This window comes from Mesoplodon densirostris, chromosome 19 (assembly GCF_025265405.1).
Source record: "Mesoplodon densirostris isolate mMesDen1 chromosome 19, mMesDen1 primary haplotype, whole genome shotgun sequence".
Taxonomy (NCBI): Eukaryota; Metazoa; Chordata; class Mammalia; order Artiodactyla; family Ziphiidae; genus Mesoplodon; species Mesoplodon densirostris.
The window spans coordinates 4,628,560-4,645,856 of NC_082679.1; the positions used below are offsets into that span (position 1 = coordinate 4,628,560).

At 37.3% G+C, this 17,297-nt stretch overlaps 1 non-coding gene across 1 annotated transcript; it reads left to right on the forward strand.

Annotated features, from left to right (window-relative positions):
- Nucleotides 1-11,042: 11,042 nt before the first annotated feature.
- Nucleotides 11,043-11,148, forward strand: LOC132481037 (U6 spliceosomal RNA). Its single transcript, XR_009530744.1, has one exon. It is a non-coding gene; the product is annotated as a U6 spliceosomal RNA (small nuclear RNA).
- Nucleotides 11,149-17,297: the final 6,149 nt, after the last annotated feature.

Here is a 17,297-nt window from a genome sequence, read left to right on the forward strand (position 1 = left end):
TTGTGCACAAGCTGTTAGGTGGGGTTGGACCCTGGTCTAAATATCTGTGAGGTCCTGCATTATGTGATTGCTGTGGGTGTGCTCATAGGCAAGGTAGCCCTCCATGATGGGTCTGCTCCAGGTGCACAGGTGGGTAGGGAAGGCCCCCAGTGTGTTTGCTTGTGAGGCCTTGTGATGCAGGAGTGCTGTAGACCCCCGTGGTAGATGGGGCAGGCCCTTGATACTAATCAGTTAGAAGGAAGATTCTAAAATGTTGTCTCTCAATGTCTCAGTCTGTAGCAGGAGTCCAAGCTGCCTCTTGCTTTCTGAGATTAGCATGTGGGTCTGACCCAGATGTCTTTCAAACTACTGGCTCTGCACAGAGATTGAGAACATGTGAGGTTTGGTGTGTGCCCTTTAAGAGTGGGGTCTCAGTTTCCTTTAACTTCCAGCTCTCCTGAAAGTAAGTCCTACAGGTTTTCAAAGCCAGACCTGCTGAGTTCCTTCCTTCCCAATTCAGGAACTCTGGGTTGGGCAGCCTGATGCAGGGCTCAGACCCTTCCCTCCTTGGGGAGGACCTATCCAGTTGTTGTATCTGTAAATCGTGGGGCACAGTGCTGAAGGTGTGGGTTCTAACTAGACTGTGTTTCCAATCCACTTACGTGCCTTGTGGTTTCTCATTCTTTATAGCTTGAGTTGTGGAAAATTATCTCTGCTAGTCTTCAGGGCATTCTCAGAGATAATTTCTCAGTAAGTAGTTGTAATTTTGGTGTGCCCATGGGAGGAGGTGAGCTCAGGATCTTCCGTACTCCATCCTCTGGCTCCCCTCTCCCCTTTTGTAAAATATATGCATTTCTCACTGTAAACACATCTCTCTGAATTGTGTTTACTATATTCCATATGTTTAGGTACTTTGTGTTTCCACATTTGTTTGCTTTAAGATATTTTTTGAGGGCTTCCCTGGTGGCGCAGTGGTTGAGCATCCACCTGCCGATGCAGGGGACACAGGTTCGTGCCCCAGTCCGGGAAGATCCCACATGCCGCGGAGTGGCTGGGCCAGTGAGCTACGGCCGCTGAGCCTGCGTGTCCCGAGGCTGTGCTCCGTAACGGGAGAGGCCACAGCAGTGAGAGGCTCACGTACGCAAGAAAAAAAAAAAGATATTGTTTGATTTCCCTTTTGATTTATTCTTGCATGCATTGGTTGTTCAATAGCTTGTTGTTCAATATCTAAGTGCTCTTGAATATTCAATTATTCTTCCTAATACCAAATTTCAGTTTCATAGCATTGTGGCTGGAAAAGATACTTGATATGATTTTAATCTTCTTGGATTCTTGAAGCCTTGTTTTGTGGCTTACCATATTATGTATCCTAGGAAATATTCTATGTACACTTAAGAAGAATGGACGTTTCACTGCTGTTGAGTGGAATGTACTATATACGTCTGTTAGGTTCACTTGATAGCAAGTGTAATGTTAAGCCCAAAGTTTCCTGATTGTATAGTTCATCTATAGGCTGAATATAAATGTTGAAAGTTAGGTAGTGAAGTTTCTTACCATTCTTATATTTCTGTACATTTTTCCACTTCATATTTGTTAATATTTTCTTTCTATATTTAGAGGCTCCAGTGCTGGATCCATACTTATTTATAACTCATTATTTCTTAATGCATTAATCCCTATATCATTCTATAATAACCTTTGATTCTTTGAGAGGTTTGTCTTCGTCTATTTTGCCTGATACTAGACTATTCTGTAATAATCATTTGCATGGAGTATCTTATTTCCAATCTTTCAGTTTTATCCTATCTATGGCCTAAAGTTAAAAAAGATTTCTTGTCCACAGTATATAATTAATCTTGTTAAAAAAATTCATTCAACCACAGTAGGGAGATTTTAAGTTGAAGTATAGTTGATATATAGTATTATATTAGTGTCAGGGGTACAACATAGTGGTTTAACATTTTATAAATTATACTCCATTTGAGGTTATTACAAAATAATGACTCTATTTCCTTATGTTGTACAATACATCCTTGTTTATTCTGTAAATAGGGTATTGGATTAAGAGAAACAAGCTACTATCTCTCTCTCCTGCTTCACTCTCCCAACTAGTTACCACTAATTTGTTCTCTGTGAGCCAATTTCTGTTTTGTTATATAAATTCCTTTGTTCTGACTTACATGTGGAATCTAAAAAACTGAATAGAGTATTTGATTTATTTCACTAAGTATAATACACTCTAGGTCCATCCATGTTGTAGCACATGGCAGAATTTTTATATTTAATGGCTGATTAATGTCCCATTATATACATATATATTTAATATATTTTATCCATTCATCTGTTGATAGTTTGCTGCCATATCTTGGCCATTGGAAATAATGCTGCTATAAATATTGGGGTGCATGTATCTTTTCAAATTGGTGTTTTCGCTTTCTTTGTGTATATACCCACCAGTGGAATTGGTTTTTTTTTAACATCTTTATTGGAGTATAATTGCTTTACAATGTTGTGTTAGTTTCTGCTGTATAACAAAGTGAGTCAGTTATATGTATACATATATCCTCATATCCCCTCCCTCTTGCATCTCCTTCCCATTCTCCCTGTCCCACCCCTCTAGGTGGTCACAGAGCACTGAGCTGATCTCCCTGTGCTATGTGGCTGCTTCCCACTGGCTATCTATTTTACATTTGGTAGTGTATATATGTCATTGCTACTCTCACTTCGTCACAGCTTACCCTTCCCCCTCCCGGTGTCCTCAAGTCCATTCCCTACATCTGCGTCTTTATTCCTGTTCTGCCCCTAGGTTCATCAGAACCTTTTTTTTTTTTAGATTCCATGTATGTGTTAGCATATGGTATTTGTTTTTCTCTTTCTGACTTATTTCCCTCTGTATGACAGACTCTAGGTCTATCCACCTCACTACAAATAACTCAATTTCCTTTCTATTTATGGCTGAGTAATATGGAATTTTTTTAATACAGTAGGTCTCATTTTAGTTTTTTGACAACCTCAGTAGTATTTTCATAGTGGTTGCACCAATTTACAATCTCACCAACAGTGTACTAGGGTTCCCTTTCCTCACAATCCCCACTAACATTTGTTATCTTTAGACTTTTTGATGAGAGCCATTTTGACAGATGTGAGGTCATGTCTCATTGTGGTTTTGATTTGCATTTATCCAGTGACTAGTGAAGTTCAGCATTTTTTCATTTGCCTGTTGGCTATCTGTATATCTTCTGTGGAAAAAAGTCTATTATGGGTTTCTCTCCATTTTTCATCTTTTTTTGTTTTTTTGATACTGAGTGGATGAGCTTTTTATATAATTTGGATATTAACCCCTTCTCCATCATATCCTTTGTGTACATTTTTCTCCCATTCTGTAGGCTATCTTTTCATTTTGTCTAACATTTCCTTTGCTCTGCAAAAGATTTTAATTAGGTCTCATTTATGTCTTTTTCCCTTAGGTGACAAATCCAAGGAAAGTGTTCCCATTTGTGACAAAGAGTGTTCAGCCTATGTTCTCTCCTAGGAGTTTTAGGGTTTCAGGTATTCCATTTACGTCCCTAATCATTTTGAGTTTGCTTTTGTGTATGGTGTGAGGAAATGTTCTAATCACATTATTTTATCTGTAGGGCTCCAGTATTCCCAGCACCACTTATTATAGAGACTATTTTTCTCCATGTATATTTGTGCTTCTTTGTAGTAGATTTGTTGACCATAGGTGTGTGGGTTCCTTTCTGGGCTCACTATACTATTTCATTGATCTATATGTCTCTTTTGTGATTATTTTAGTTTTGTAGCCAGGAAGTGTGCTATCTCCAGCTTTGGTGTTTTTTCTCAGGATTGCTTTAGCAATGTGGGTAATTTTTGGTTTTATATTTATTTTAGGGTTATCTGCTTTAGTTCTGTGAAAAATGTCAAGGGTATTTTGAGAGGATTAATTTAAACCTGTAGGTTGCTTGGAATATTATGTGGCTCTCTGAAAAATCTTAGTTATTCCCATCCAAGAGGATGGAATCATTTATTTATTTGTGACATCTTCCATTACTTTCATCAATGTCTGTTTTTGTGGCAGTACGATATTATTTTGATTACTGCTACAAAAACAGACACATAGATCAATGAAATATAATAAAGAGCCTAGATAGGAACCCACAACCCTATGGTCAATAAATCTACTACAGAGGAGGAGAGAATATGCAATGGAGAAAAGACAGTCCCTTCAATAACTGATGCCGCTCAAACTGGAAAGCTATAGCTAAAAAAATGAGATTAGAACATTTTCTCACACTGCACACAAAAACAAATACAAAATGGATTACATATCTAAATGTATTACCCCCAAACAAATCTCCTAGGAGAGAACATAAGTAGAATGCTCTTTTGCAATAAATGGGAACACTTTCTTTTTTGGATCTGTCTCCTAATGGAAAAAGACATAAATATTCCATTGTATATTGGACCTAGATCTAGGGTCAGTCATACAGAGTGAAGTCAGAAAGAGAAAAATAAATACCATATGCTAACACATATATATGGAATCTAGAAAAAAAATGGTTCTGAAGAACCTAGGGGCAGGACAGGAATAAAGACGCAGATGTAGAGAATGGACTTGAGGAGATGGGGAAGGGGAAGCTGGGATGAAGTGAGAGAGTGGCATGGACATATACACTACCACATGTAAAATAGATGGCTAGTGGGAAGCAGCTGCATAGCACAGGGAGATCAGTGAAGTGCTTTGTGACCACCTAGAGGGATGGGTTATGGGGATATATGTATATGTATAGCTGATTCACTTTGTGATACTGCAGAAACTAACACACCATTGTAAAGCAATTATACTCCAATAAAGATGTTAAAAAAGACATAAAAACAAAAATAAACCTAAATAAATTTAAAATCTTTTGCAGAGCAAAGGAAACATTAGACAAAATGAAAGATAGAGAGTGAAAACTATATGCAAAGTATATGATGGGGAAGGGGTTAATATCCAAATTACATAGAGTTCATCCACTCAATATCAAAAAACAAAGGATGAAAACATGGGGAGAAATGCCTAACAGACATTTTTCCACAGAAGGTATACAGATAGGCAACAGGCACATGAAAAAAATGCTAAACATCAGTAATCACTAGATAAATGCAAATCAAAACCACAATGAGACATCACCTCACATCTGTCAAAATGGCTGTCATCAAAAAGTCTACAGATAACAAATGTTAATGAGGATTGTGAGAAAAGGGAACCCTAGTACACTGTTAGTGGGATTGTAAACTGGTACAACCACAATGAAAATATTATGGAGGTCGTCAAAAAACTAAAAGGAAAACTACTGTATTAAGAAACATTCCACTGCTGGGTATATGCAAAGAAAGTGAAAATACCAATCTGAAAATATGTATGCACCCCAATATTTATAGCAGTATTATTTCCAATGGCTAAGATATGGGAGCAAAATAAATGTCCATCAACAGATGAATGGATAAAGAAGCTGTGACATATATATATATATATATATATATATATATATATATATATATATATGGGTGGGTTTGTGTGTGTATAGATAGATAGACAGATATACATATTACTCAGCCTTAAAAAAAATAAAAATTCTGCCACGTGTAACAACATGGATGGTGTAGAGTGTATTAAATTAGTGAAATAGACAAAGACAAATACTCTGTTCTGACTACGTGTGGAATCTAAAAAATTAAAGGAATGTATATAACAAAATAGAAATTGACTCACAGGGAACAAATTAGTGGTTACTAGTGGGGAGAGTGAAGGGGGAAGGGAGAGATAGTAGCTTCTTTGTCTTAATCCAATACCCCTATATATAAATAAACAAGGATGTATTGTACAACATAGGGAAACAGTCATTATTTTGTAATAATTTCAAATGGATTATAATCAATAAAAATGTTAAACCATTATGTTGTACCAATGAAACAAATATATATCAACTATACTATAATATATATCAACTATACTTCAATTTTAAAAATCCCTTCAGTGGCTGAATGGATTTTTTTTAAACAAGATCAATTATATACTGTGTGCAAGAGATCTGTGTTAACTTTAAGGCCATAGATAGAACAAAATTGAAAGATTGGAAAAAAGATATTCCATGCAAATGATATTTACCTGACTAGTGTAATATCAGGCAAAATAGACTTTAAGTCAAACGTCTCTCAAAGAATCATAGGCTATTATAGAATGATAAAGGGATTAATGCATCAAGAAATTCTGACAATTATAAATAAGTATGTATCCAGCATTGGAGCCTTTAAACATAGAAAGTAAATATTAACAGATATGAAGGGGAAATGTGTAGAAATACAATAAGGGTAAGAAACTTCAATACCCAACTTTCAACATTGTATAGATCATCCAGAGAGAATATCAATCAGGAAACTTTGGACTTCACATTACACGCATTATCAAGTGAACTTAACATATACAGTACATTCCATTCAACAGTAGCAAAATGTCCATTCTTCTTAAGTGCACATAGATCATTTCCTAGGATAGATCATATCTTAAGCCACAAAACAAGGCCTCAAAAATTCAAGAAGACTAAATTCATATCAACTATCTTTTCCAACCACAATGGTATGAAACTGAATTTCAATATTAGGAAGAATAACTGAATATTCAAGAGCACTTAGAAATTGAAGAACAAGCTCTTGAACAACCAATGCATACAAGAATAAATCAAAAGGGAAATCAAACATTATCTTTTTTTAAAAGTAAATTAATTTTGTTTATTTCTGGCTGCGTTGGGTCTTCGTTGCTGCGTGCGGGCTTTCTCTAATTGTAGTGAGTGGGGGCTACTCTTCGTTGAGGTGCATGGGCTTCTCATTGTGGTGGCTTCTTCTGCTGTGGAGCATGGGCTCTAGGTGCACGGGCTTCAGTAGTTGCGGCACACAGACTCAGTAGTTGTGGTGCACGGGCTTAGTTACCCCGTGGCATGTGGGATCTTCCTGGACCAGGGCTCGAACCATGTCCCCTGAATTGGCAGACGGGTTCTTAACGACTGCACCACCAGGGAAGCCCCAAACAATATCTTAAAGCAAACAAATATGGAAACACAAAGTACCTAAACGTATGGAATACAATTCAGAGAGATGTGTTTACAGTGAGAAATGCATTTATGTGTGTGTGTGTGTGTGTGTGTGTATATATATATATATATATCTTTTTTTTTTTTTGGCTGCGTTGGGTTGTTGTTGCTGTACGTGGCCTTTCTCTAGTTGCGGTGAGTGGGGCTACTCATTGCAGTACACAGGTTTCTCATTGTGGTGGCTTCTCTTGTTGTGGAGCATGGGCTCTAGGTACACGGGCTTCAGTAGTTGTGGCTCGTGGGCTCTAGAGTGCAGGCTCAGTAGTTGTGGCACATGGGCTTAGTTGCTCTGCAGCATGTGGGATCTTCCTGGACCAGGGCTCGACCCCCTGTCCCCTGCACTGGCAGGCAGATTCTTAACCACTGCACCACCAGGGAAGCCCTGCATATATTTTAAAAAAGAGGAGAGGGGAGCCAGAGGATGGAGTAAGGAAGATCCTGAGCTCACCTCCTCCCATGGGCACACCAAAATTACAACTAGTTACAGAGAAATTATCTCTGAGAATGCCCTGAAGACTAGCAGAGAAAATTTTCCACAACTCAAGCTATAAAGAAGGAGAAACCAAAAGGCATGTAAGAGGATTAGAAACATAGTCTGGTTAGAACCCACACCTTCAGCACTGTGCCCTGCGATTTACAGACACCACAACTGCATAGGCCCTCCCCAAGGAGGGAAGGGTCTGAGCCCTGCATCAGGCTGCCCAACCCAGAGTTCCTGCATTGGGAAGGAAGGAACTCAGCAGGTCTGGCTTTGAAAACCTGCAGGGCTTCCTTTCAGGAGAGCTGGAGGCTAAAGGAAACTGAGATTCCACTCCTAAAGGGCACATACCAAACCTCACATCTTCTCATCTCTGTGCAGAGCCAGTATTTTGAAAGACATCTGGGTCAGACCTACTTGCTAATCTCAGAAGGCACAAGGCAGCTTGTACTCCTGCTAGGGACTGAGACACTCACAGGCAACATGTTAGAATCTTCCCTCCATTTGATTAGTGTCAGGGGCCTGCCCCATTTACCACCATGTCTACAGCACTCCTGTCCAACAAGGCCTCACAAGCAAACACACTGGGGGCCTTCCCTACCCACCTGTGCACCTGGAGCAGACCCATAATGGAGGGCTGCCTTGCCTATGAGCACACCCACAGCAATCACATAATGCAGGACCTCATAGACATTTAGACCAGGGTCCAATACAGCCTACCAGCTTGTCCACAGTAGTTGGCCCTTCTACAACAGAAAGATGCATGCAGCCCACATAGGGGACATCCCTGCAGCATCTGGCTGTGCTGGCCAGAGGAGAATGTGCTGCTGGGCCCTATAGGCCATCTCCTATATAAGGTCACTTCTCCAAGACTGAAAATGTAACAAGGCGAATCTAATAAATACAAATGAACAGAGAATTAGAAAACATAAGGAAATAGAAGGATATATTACAAACGAAGTAACTAGACACAATATCAGAAAAAGAACTAGACAAAACAGGGATAAGCATCCTACCTGAAAAAAAAGTGTTCTCGGTAATGATTATCAAGATGCTCACCCACATCAGGACAGAGTGAGAACTTCAACAAAGCGCAATAAAATGTAAAAAAGAACAAAAGAACTCAAAAATACAATAACTGAGACTAACACACACACACATACACACTACAGGGAAGCAACATTAGATTATATGATACAGAAGAACAGATTAGTCATCTGGAGGACAGAGTAGTGAAAATCACCAAAATTGAATAGCAAGAAGAAAAAAAAATTAAGATGATAGGTCAAGAGACCTCTTGGAAAACATCAAGAATACTAACACTAGCATTATAGGGGTCCCAGAAAGAGGAGAAAGAGAGTAAGGGGCAGATAACTTATTTTATGAGAGGATATAACTGACAATTTTCCTAACCTGGGAAAGGAAACAGACATCAAGTCCCAGGAAACACAGAGAGTCCCAAAGAAGATGAAGACAAACAGATCCACACCAAGACACATTATAATTAAAGCGTCAAAAATTAAAGACAAAGAGGGATCATAGAAGCAATGAAATAAAAGTAACTGGTTAGGGACTTCCCTGGCAGTCCAGTGGTTAAGAGTTCACCTTCCAATGCAGAGGGTGCGGGTTCGATCCCTGTCAGAGAGCTAAGATCCCACATGCCTTGTGGCGAAAAACCAAAACATAAAATAGAAGCAATATTCTAACAAATTCAAGAAAGACTTTAAAAATGGCCCACATCGAAAAAATGTTAAAAAACAAAGTAACTGGTTATGTGCAAGGTATTTTCATAAGACTATCAGCTGAGTTTTCAGCAGACTTCGCATACCAGAAAGGAATGACAATATATTCAATGGTCTAAAAGGAAAAAGGCCAGAGCAAGAATACTGTACCAGCAAGATTATAATGCAGAATCAAAGGAGAGATCAAGCATTTCCAGGCTAGCAAGCACTAAATGAGTTCATCACTAAGAAAGCATCCTTATAAGAAATGTTGAAGGAATTTATTTAAGCTTAAAAGAAGTATCACTAATTAGCAACAAGAAAACACACAAAAGTAAAAATCTCACTGGAAAAAGGTATACATATTGTAAGGGGAGTAGATCTAACACTTATTAAGCTTCTGTAAAGAATAAAAGGCACAAGTAGTATTTTTTTGAAGAAAGAGAAGGCCCAAATAAATTAGAAATGAAAGAGAGACACCATAGAAATGCAAAGTAGCATAAGACATTTCTACAATTACACACTGAAGAGTTGGACACCTAGAAGAAATGGATAAATTCCTAGAATTACAAATCTTCTAAGACTGAATCAGGAATAAACAAAAAACCTAAAAGATCAAATACTAGTAATGAAATTGGTAGTCAAAAAACTCCCAATAAATAAAACCCCAGGACCAGGTAGTTTCACTGATAAATTCTACCAAATATTTAAATGAAAGTTAACATCTATCCTTCTCAGACTATTCCAAATAATTGAAGAAAGAGTATTTCCAAACTAATTTTCTGAGATCAGCATCAGCCATTGATGAAAACCAGATAAAGATACTACCAAAAAAAGTAGGTTACAGGCCTTATTCCCGATGAACAGATACGCAAAAATCCTCTGCAAAATATTAGCAAACTGAATTCAACAATACATTAAAAAAAACCATACCCCGTGATTGTGTGGAATTTATCTCAGCAATGCAGGGATGATTCAATATATGCAAATCAATTAAGGGACACACCAGATTAGTATAACAAATTATAAAATCAAATGATCATCTTCATAGCTCTAGGAAAAGCATTTGAAAAAAATTCAACAAACTTCAAAATCTGATAAAGCTCTCAACAAAGTTGGTATAGAAGCAACATACCTTTATATAATAAAGGGCATATATGACAAAAACCACAGCTAACATCATACTCAATGATGAAAAGTTGAAAGCACTTCCCCTAAGAACAGGAGCAAGACAAGGATGACTGTTCTCACCACTTTTATTCAACATAGTATTAATAATCCTAGCCACAGAAAAAAGACAAAAATAAAAATTAAAAAGGGGATTTAGTTTGTAAAGGAACTAAAACTGTCATTGTTTGAACACAACACAGAGAAAACCCTAGAGATTTCACCCACAAAGTATTAGCATGAATAAATTCAGTAAATTTGAAGTATACACAATTAATATACAGAAATCTGTTATTTTTTCCTGTACCAATAACAAACTATCCAAGGTATGAAGAAAAAAAATTATGATTGTATTGAAATAATAAAAGACCTAAGAATAAATTTATCCACAGATGTGAAAGATTTATGCACTGAAAATTATGACATTGATGAAACAAATGGAAACTGACACAAATAAATGAAAAGATACCTTATGCTCTTGGATTGGAAGAATGAATATTTTTAAAACAGCCATACTACTCCAAGCAACCTACAGATATAAAGCATTCCCTATCAAAATACCCATGAGAGCTCGCTTCGGCAGCACATAGACTAAAATTGGAAAGATACAGAGAAGATTAGCATGGCCCCTGCACAGGATGACATGCAAATTTGTGAAGCGTTCCATATTTTTTGGACAGCTACATGTAAAAGAATGAAATTAGAACACTCCCTACCACCATACAAAAAAATAAACTCAAAATGGATTAAAGACCTAAATGTAAGGCAAGACACTATAAAACTCTTAGAGGAAAACATAGGCAGAACACTCCATGACATAAATCACAGCAAGATCCTTTTTGACCCACCCCCTAGAGAAATGGAAATAAAAACAACAATAAACAAATGGGACCTAATGAAACTTAAAAGCTTTTGCACAGCAAAGGAAACCATAAACAAGACAAAAAGACAACCCTCAGAATGGGAGAAAATATTTGTAAATGAAACAACTGACAAAGGATTAATCTCCAAAATATACAAGCAGCTCATGCAGCTCAATATCAAAAAACCAAACACCCAATCCAGAAATGGGCGGAAGACCTAAATAGACATTTCTCCAAAGAAGACATAGATTGCCAACAAACACATGAAAGGATGCTCAACATCCTTAATCATTAGAGAAATGCAAATCAAAATTATGATGAGGTATCACCTCACACCAGTCAGAGTGGCCCTCATCAAAAAATCTACAAACAATAAATGCTGGAGAGAGTGTGGAGAAAAGGGAACCCTCTTGCACTGTTGGTGGGAATGTAAACTGATACAACCACCATGGAGAATAGTATGGAGGTTCCTCAAAAAACTAAAAACAGAACTACCATACGACCCAGCAATCCCACTACTGGGCATATACCCTGAGAAAACCATAATTCAAAAAGAGGCATGTACCACAATATTCACTACAGCTCTATTTACAATAGCTAGGACATGGAAGCAACCTAAATGTCCATTGACAGATGAATGGATAAAGAAGATGTGGCACATATATACAACGGAATATTACTGAGCCATAAAAAGAAATGAAATTGAGTTATTTGTGGTGAGGTGGATGGACCTAGAGTCTGTCATACAGAGTGAATAAGTCAGAAAGAGATAAACAAATACCATGTGCTAACACATACATATGGAATCTTAAAAAAAATGGTTCTCAAGAACCTAGCAGGGCCTCCCTGGTGGCGCAGTGGTTGAGAGTCCGCCTGCCGATGCAGGGGACACGGGTTCGTGCCCCGATCCCGGAGAATCCCACATGCCGCGGAGCGGCTGGGCCCGCGAGCCATGGCCGCGGGGCCTGTGTGTCCGGAGCCTGTGCTCCGCAACGGGAGAGGCCACAGCAGTGAGAGGCCCGCGTACAGCAAAAAAAAAAAAAAAAAAAAAAAAAAAAAAGAACCTAGCAGCAGGACAGGAATAAAGATGCAGATGTAGAGAATGGACTTGAGGACACGGGGATGAAGTGAGAGAGTGGCATGGACATATATACACTACCAAATGTAAAATAGCTAGCTAGTGGGAAGCAGCCACATAGCACAGGGAGATCAGCTCCGTGCTTTGTGACCACCTAGAGGGGTGGGATAGGGAGGGTGGGAGGGAGACGCAAGAGGGAGGAGATATGGGGATATATGTATATGTATAGCTGATTCACTTTGTTATAAAGCAGAAACTAACACCATTGTAAAGCAATTATACTCCAATAAAGATGTTAAAAAAGAAAAGATCTAGTAAAGGGAATGATGATTCATGCCAAGAAAAAAAAAATTAGGGCTTCCCTGATGGCACAGTGGTTAAGAATCCACCTGCCAATGCAGGGGACATGGGTTCGAGCCCTGGTCCTGGAAGATCCCACATGCTGTGGAGCAACTAAGCCAGCAAGCCACAACTACTGAAGCCCGTGTGCCTAGAACCTGTGTTCTGCAACAAAAGAAACCACTGCAATGAGAAGCCCATGCACTGCAATGAAGAGTGGCCCCTGCTCACTGCAACTAGAGAAAAGCCCACACACAGCAACGAAAACCCAGTGCAGTCCAAAAAAAAAAAAATACCCATGACATTTTTCACAGAACCCGAACAAATAATCCTAAAAGTAATAGAGAACCACAAAATACCCACATTGCTTAAGCAATCCTGAGAAAAAAGACCAAAGGTGGAGATACCACACTCCCTGAATACAAAGCTACAATAATCACAAAAACAGACACAGAAATCAATGGAATAAAGAGCTCAGAAAGGAACCTGCACACTTATGGTCAATAAATCTACTACAAAGGAGTCAAGAATATACAATGGAGAAAAGACAGTCTCTTCAATAAGTGGTGTTTGGAAAACTGGAGAGTTACAAGTAAAATAATGAGAATAGAACATTTCCTCACACTGTACACAAAGACAAACTCAAAATGGATTAAGGACCTAAATGGAATACCTCAAACCCTAAAACCCCTAGGAGAGAACATAGGCTGAAAACTCTTTGGCGTAAATGGGAACACTTTCTTTTTTGGACCTGTCTCCTAAGGGAAAAAGACATAAAAGCAAAAATACACAAATGGGACCTAATTAAATTTAAAATCTTTTGAAGAGCAAAGGAAATGTTAGACACAATGAAAAGGTAACCTACAGAATGGGAGAAAAATATATGCCAAGGATATGATGGAGAAGGGGTTAATATCCAAATTATATAAAAAGCTCATCCACTCAGTATCAAAAAACAAACAATAAAGGATGAAAAATGGAGAGAAACACTTAATAGACATTTTTCCACAGAAGATATACAGATAGACAACAGGCACATGAAAAAATGCTAAACATCACTAATCATTGGATAAATGCAAATCAAAACCAGAATGAGACATCACCTCACATCTGTCAAGATGGCTCTCATCAAAAAGTCTAGGGCTTCCCTGATGGTGCAGTGGTTAAGAATATGTCTGCCAATGCAGGGGACATGGGTTCGAGCTCTGGTCCCGGGAGATCCCACATGCCATGGAGCAATTAAGCCCGTGTGCCAAACTACTGAGCCTGCTCTCTAGAGCTCATGAGCCACAACTACTGAGCCTGCATGCCACAACTACTGAAGCCCATGCACCTACAGCCCGTGCTCCGCAACAAGAGAAGCCACTGCAACAAGAAGCCCATGAACCACAATGAAGAGTAGCCCTCACTCGCCGCAACTAGAGAAAGCCTGAACACAGTGCAGACCCAAAGCAGCCAAAAAATTAATTAATTAATTTTAAAAAAAGTCTACAGACAACAAATGTTAGGAACCCAAGTACATTGTTAGTGGGATTGTAAATTGGAACAACCACTATGAAAATATTATGGAGGTCGTCAGAAAACTAAAAGGAGAACTACTGTATTAAGAAACAATTCCACCACTGGGTATATACTCAGAGAAAGTGAAAACACCAATTTGAAAAGATACATGCACCCCAATATTTATAGCAGCATTATTTACAGTTGCCAAGATATGGAAGAGACCTAAATGTCCATCAACAGATGAATGGATAAAAAAGATGTGATATATCACACACACATATATATATCACACACACATATATATATAATGGGATATTACTCAGCCATAAAATATAAAAATTACTCAGCCACGTGCAACATGGATAGACCTAGAGTATATTCTATGAGTTTTGGATTTTGGGGTATTTCATTTGGGTCCTTACTCCATTTTGAGTTTGTCTTTGTGTACAGCATGAGGAAATGTTCTAATCTCATTATTTTACCTGTAGGTCTCCAGTTTCCCAGCGCCACTTATTGAAGAGAATGTATTTTCTCCATTGTATATTTGTACCTCCTTTGTAGTAGATTTATTGACCATAATTGTGTGGGTTCCTTCTGGACTATCCATTCTCTTCCATTCGTCTATGTTTCTGTTTTTGTGGCAATACAATTCTCTTTTGATTATTGTAGCATTGTGTATAATCTGAAGTCAGGAAGTGTGATACCTAACCTTATACCTTAAGTTACTAGGAAAACAAAATGAACAAACTCTAACGTTAGTAGAAGAAAAGAAACCATAAAGATCAGATCAGAAAGGAGTAAGAGAACAATAGAAAAGATCAACAAACGAAGACCTGGTTCTTGTAAAATATAAAATTGATAAACTTTAACTAGACTCATCAAGAAAAAAAGAGAGATGAATCAATTCCAAAAAATTGGAAAAGAAAAAGGAAAAGTCTCAAATAATACCATTGAAATAGGAAGGATTATAAGAGATTATCATGAATATTTTATACTCCAATAAAATGGACAACTTAGGAAAAATGGGCAAATTCCTATAAATATAAAATCTCCCAAGGCTGAATCAGGAAAGAGTAGAAAATATGAACAGACCAATTACCAGTAATGTAATTGAATAAGTAATAATAATTTAAATAAGCCCAGCAAACAAAAGTCCAGGTCCAAACAACTTTGTAGGTAAATTCTACCAAACATTTAGAGCATTTTAAACCTATACTTCTCAAGCTATTTCAAAATATTGGAGAGGAAGGAATGCTTCTGAAATCATTCCTCAAGGCCACCATCACCTTGATACCAAAATGACAAAGATATCACATAAAAGTAAACTACAGGCCAATATCGCTGATGAACATAGATGCAAATATGTTCAAACTTATATGATCTACCCTATTAATGAACTGAAAAATAAAAATCATATGATCATATCAATAAATGCAGAAAAAGCTTTTGAAAAAATTCAACACTGATTTATGATAAAAATCAACAGTATGGGTAAAGAGGCAACATAAATTAACTTAATGAAGGCCACATATGATAAATTCACAACTAATATTATACTCAACAGTGAAAAGCTGAAAGCATTTTCTCTCAGATCAGGAACAAGAGAAGTATACCTATGTTTGCCACTTTTATCAACAAGTATTGGAAGTCCTAGTCATAGCAATTAGACAAGAAATAAAACTAAAAGAAATCCAAATGTTGGCAATGATGTGGGAAAAAGGTAACCACTGTGCACTTTGGAGGGAAGTAAATTGGTTCAGCCACTATGGAAAAAGTATGGGGATTTGTCAAAACAATTAAAAGTAGCTCTACCCTATGTTCCAGCAATTTCATTTTTGGGTATTTATCTGAAGAAAAAATATATATAACTAATAATTAGAAAAGATATATATAATCACTGTAGCATTATTTACAATAGCCAAGATATGGAAGTAACCCAAATGTCCATTAATCAATTAATGTGTAAAGAAAAAGTGGTATATATATATATGTTTGTGTATATATATACACACATGTATACATACACCATATATACATAATATATATAATATATACAATATATACTATATATATAATACATACATGCTATATACACACACAGTGGAATATTACTCAGCCATAGAAAAGAATGAAATCTTGCCATTTGAGACAACATGAATAGACCTAGAGGGTATTATGCTAAATGAAATAAGTCAGACTGAAAAAGTACTGTATCATTTCAATTATTTATGTAATCTGAAATGAAAACAAATGAACATGTAACAACAGCAACAACAAAACCAACCAGATTTGTAAATACAGAGAAAAAACAGGTGGTTGTCAGAGGAGAGTGGGAGGAGGAAAGAAATAGGTGAGGGAGATCAAGAGGTACAAACTTCCAGATGCAAAAGAAACCAGTCACGGTATGAGATGGTGTACAATTTTGGATATGTAGTCACTTACTATAATAGGATTGACTGGTGATTTTCCCCAGTTACTATGCTAGAATTTTTATGGGTACATATCATAAGTAGACTTACTGTGCTGATCATCTCAAAATGTATAGATATATCAAATCATTACATCAGGCAACTGGAACTACCAGTGTTGTTGGTCAATTATACTTCAAAAACAAACTCACAGAAAAAGAGATCAAATTTGTGGTTACCAGAGTCAGGGTGAGGTAGCAGGGGGAATTGGATGAAGGCAGCCACAAGCTACAAATTTCCAGTTATAAGATAAATAAGTACTAGGGATGATAATATGATAAATATAATTAATACTGCTTTATGTTATATGTGAAGGTTGCTCTCTGTTACATATGAAAGTTGTTAAGAGAGTACGTCCTAAGAGTTATCACAAAATTTCTTTGCTATTTAATTTTGTATCTCTATGAGATGAATGTTCACTACACCGATTGTGACAAGTTTTTCATAATGTATGGTAGTCAAATCATCATGCTGTACATCTTAAACTTATACAGTGCTGGATGTCTATTATATCTCAATAAATCTTAAAGAAAAAATAAATAATACCTTAGTCAAGCTCACTTAGGAAAAC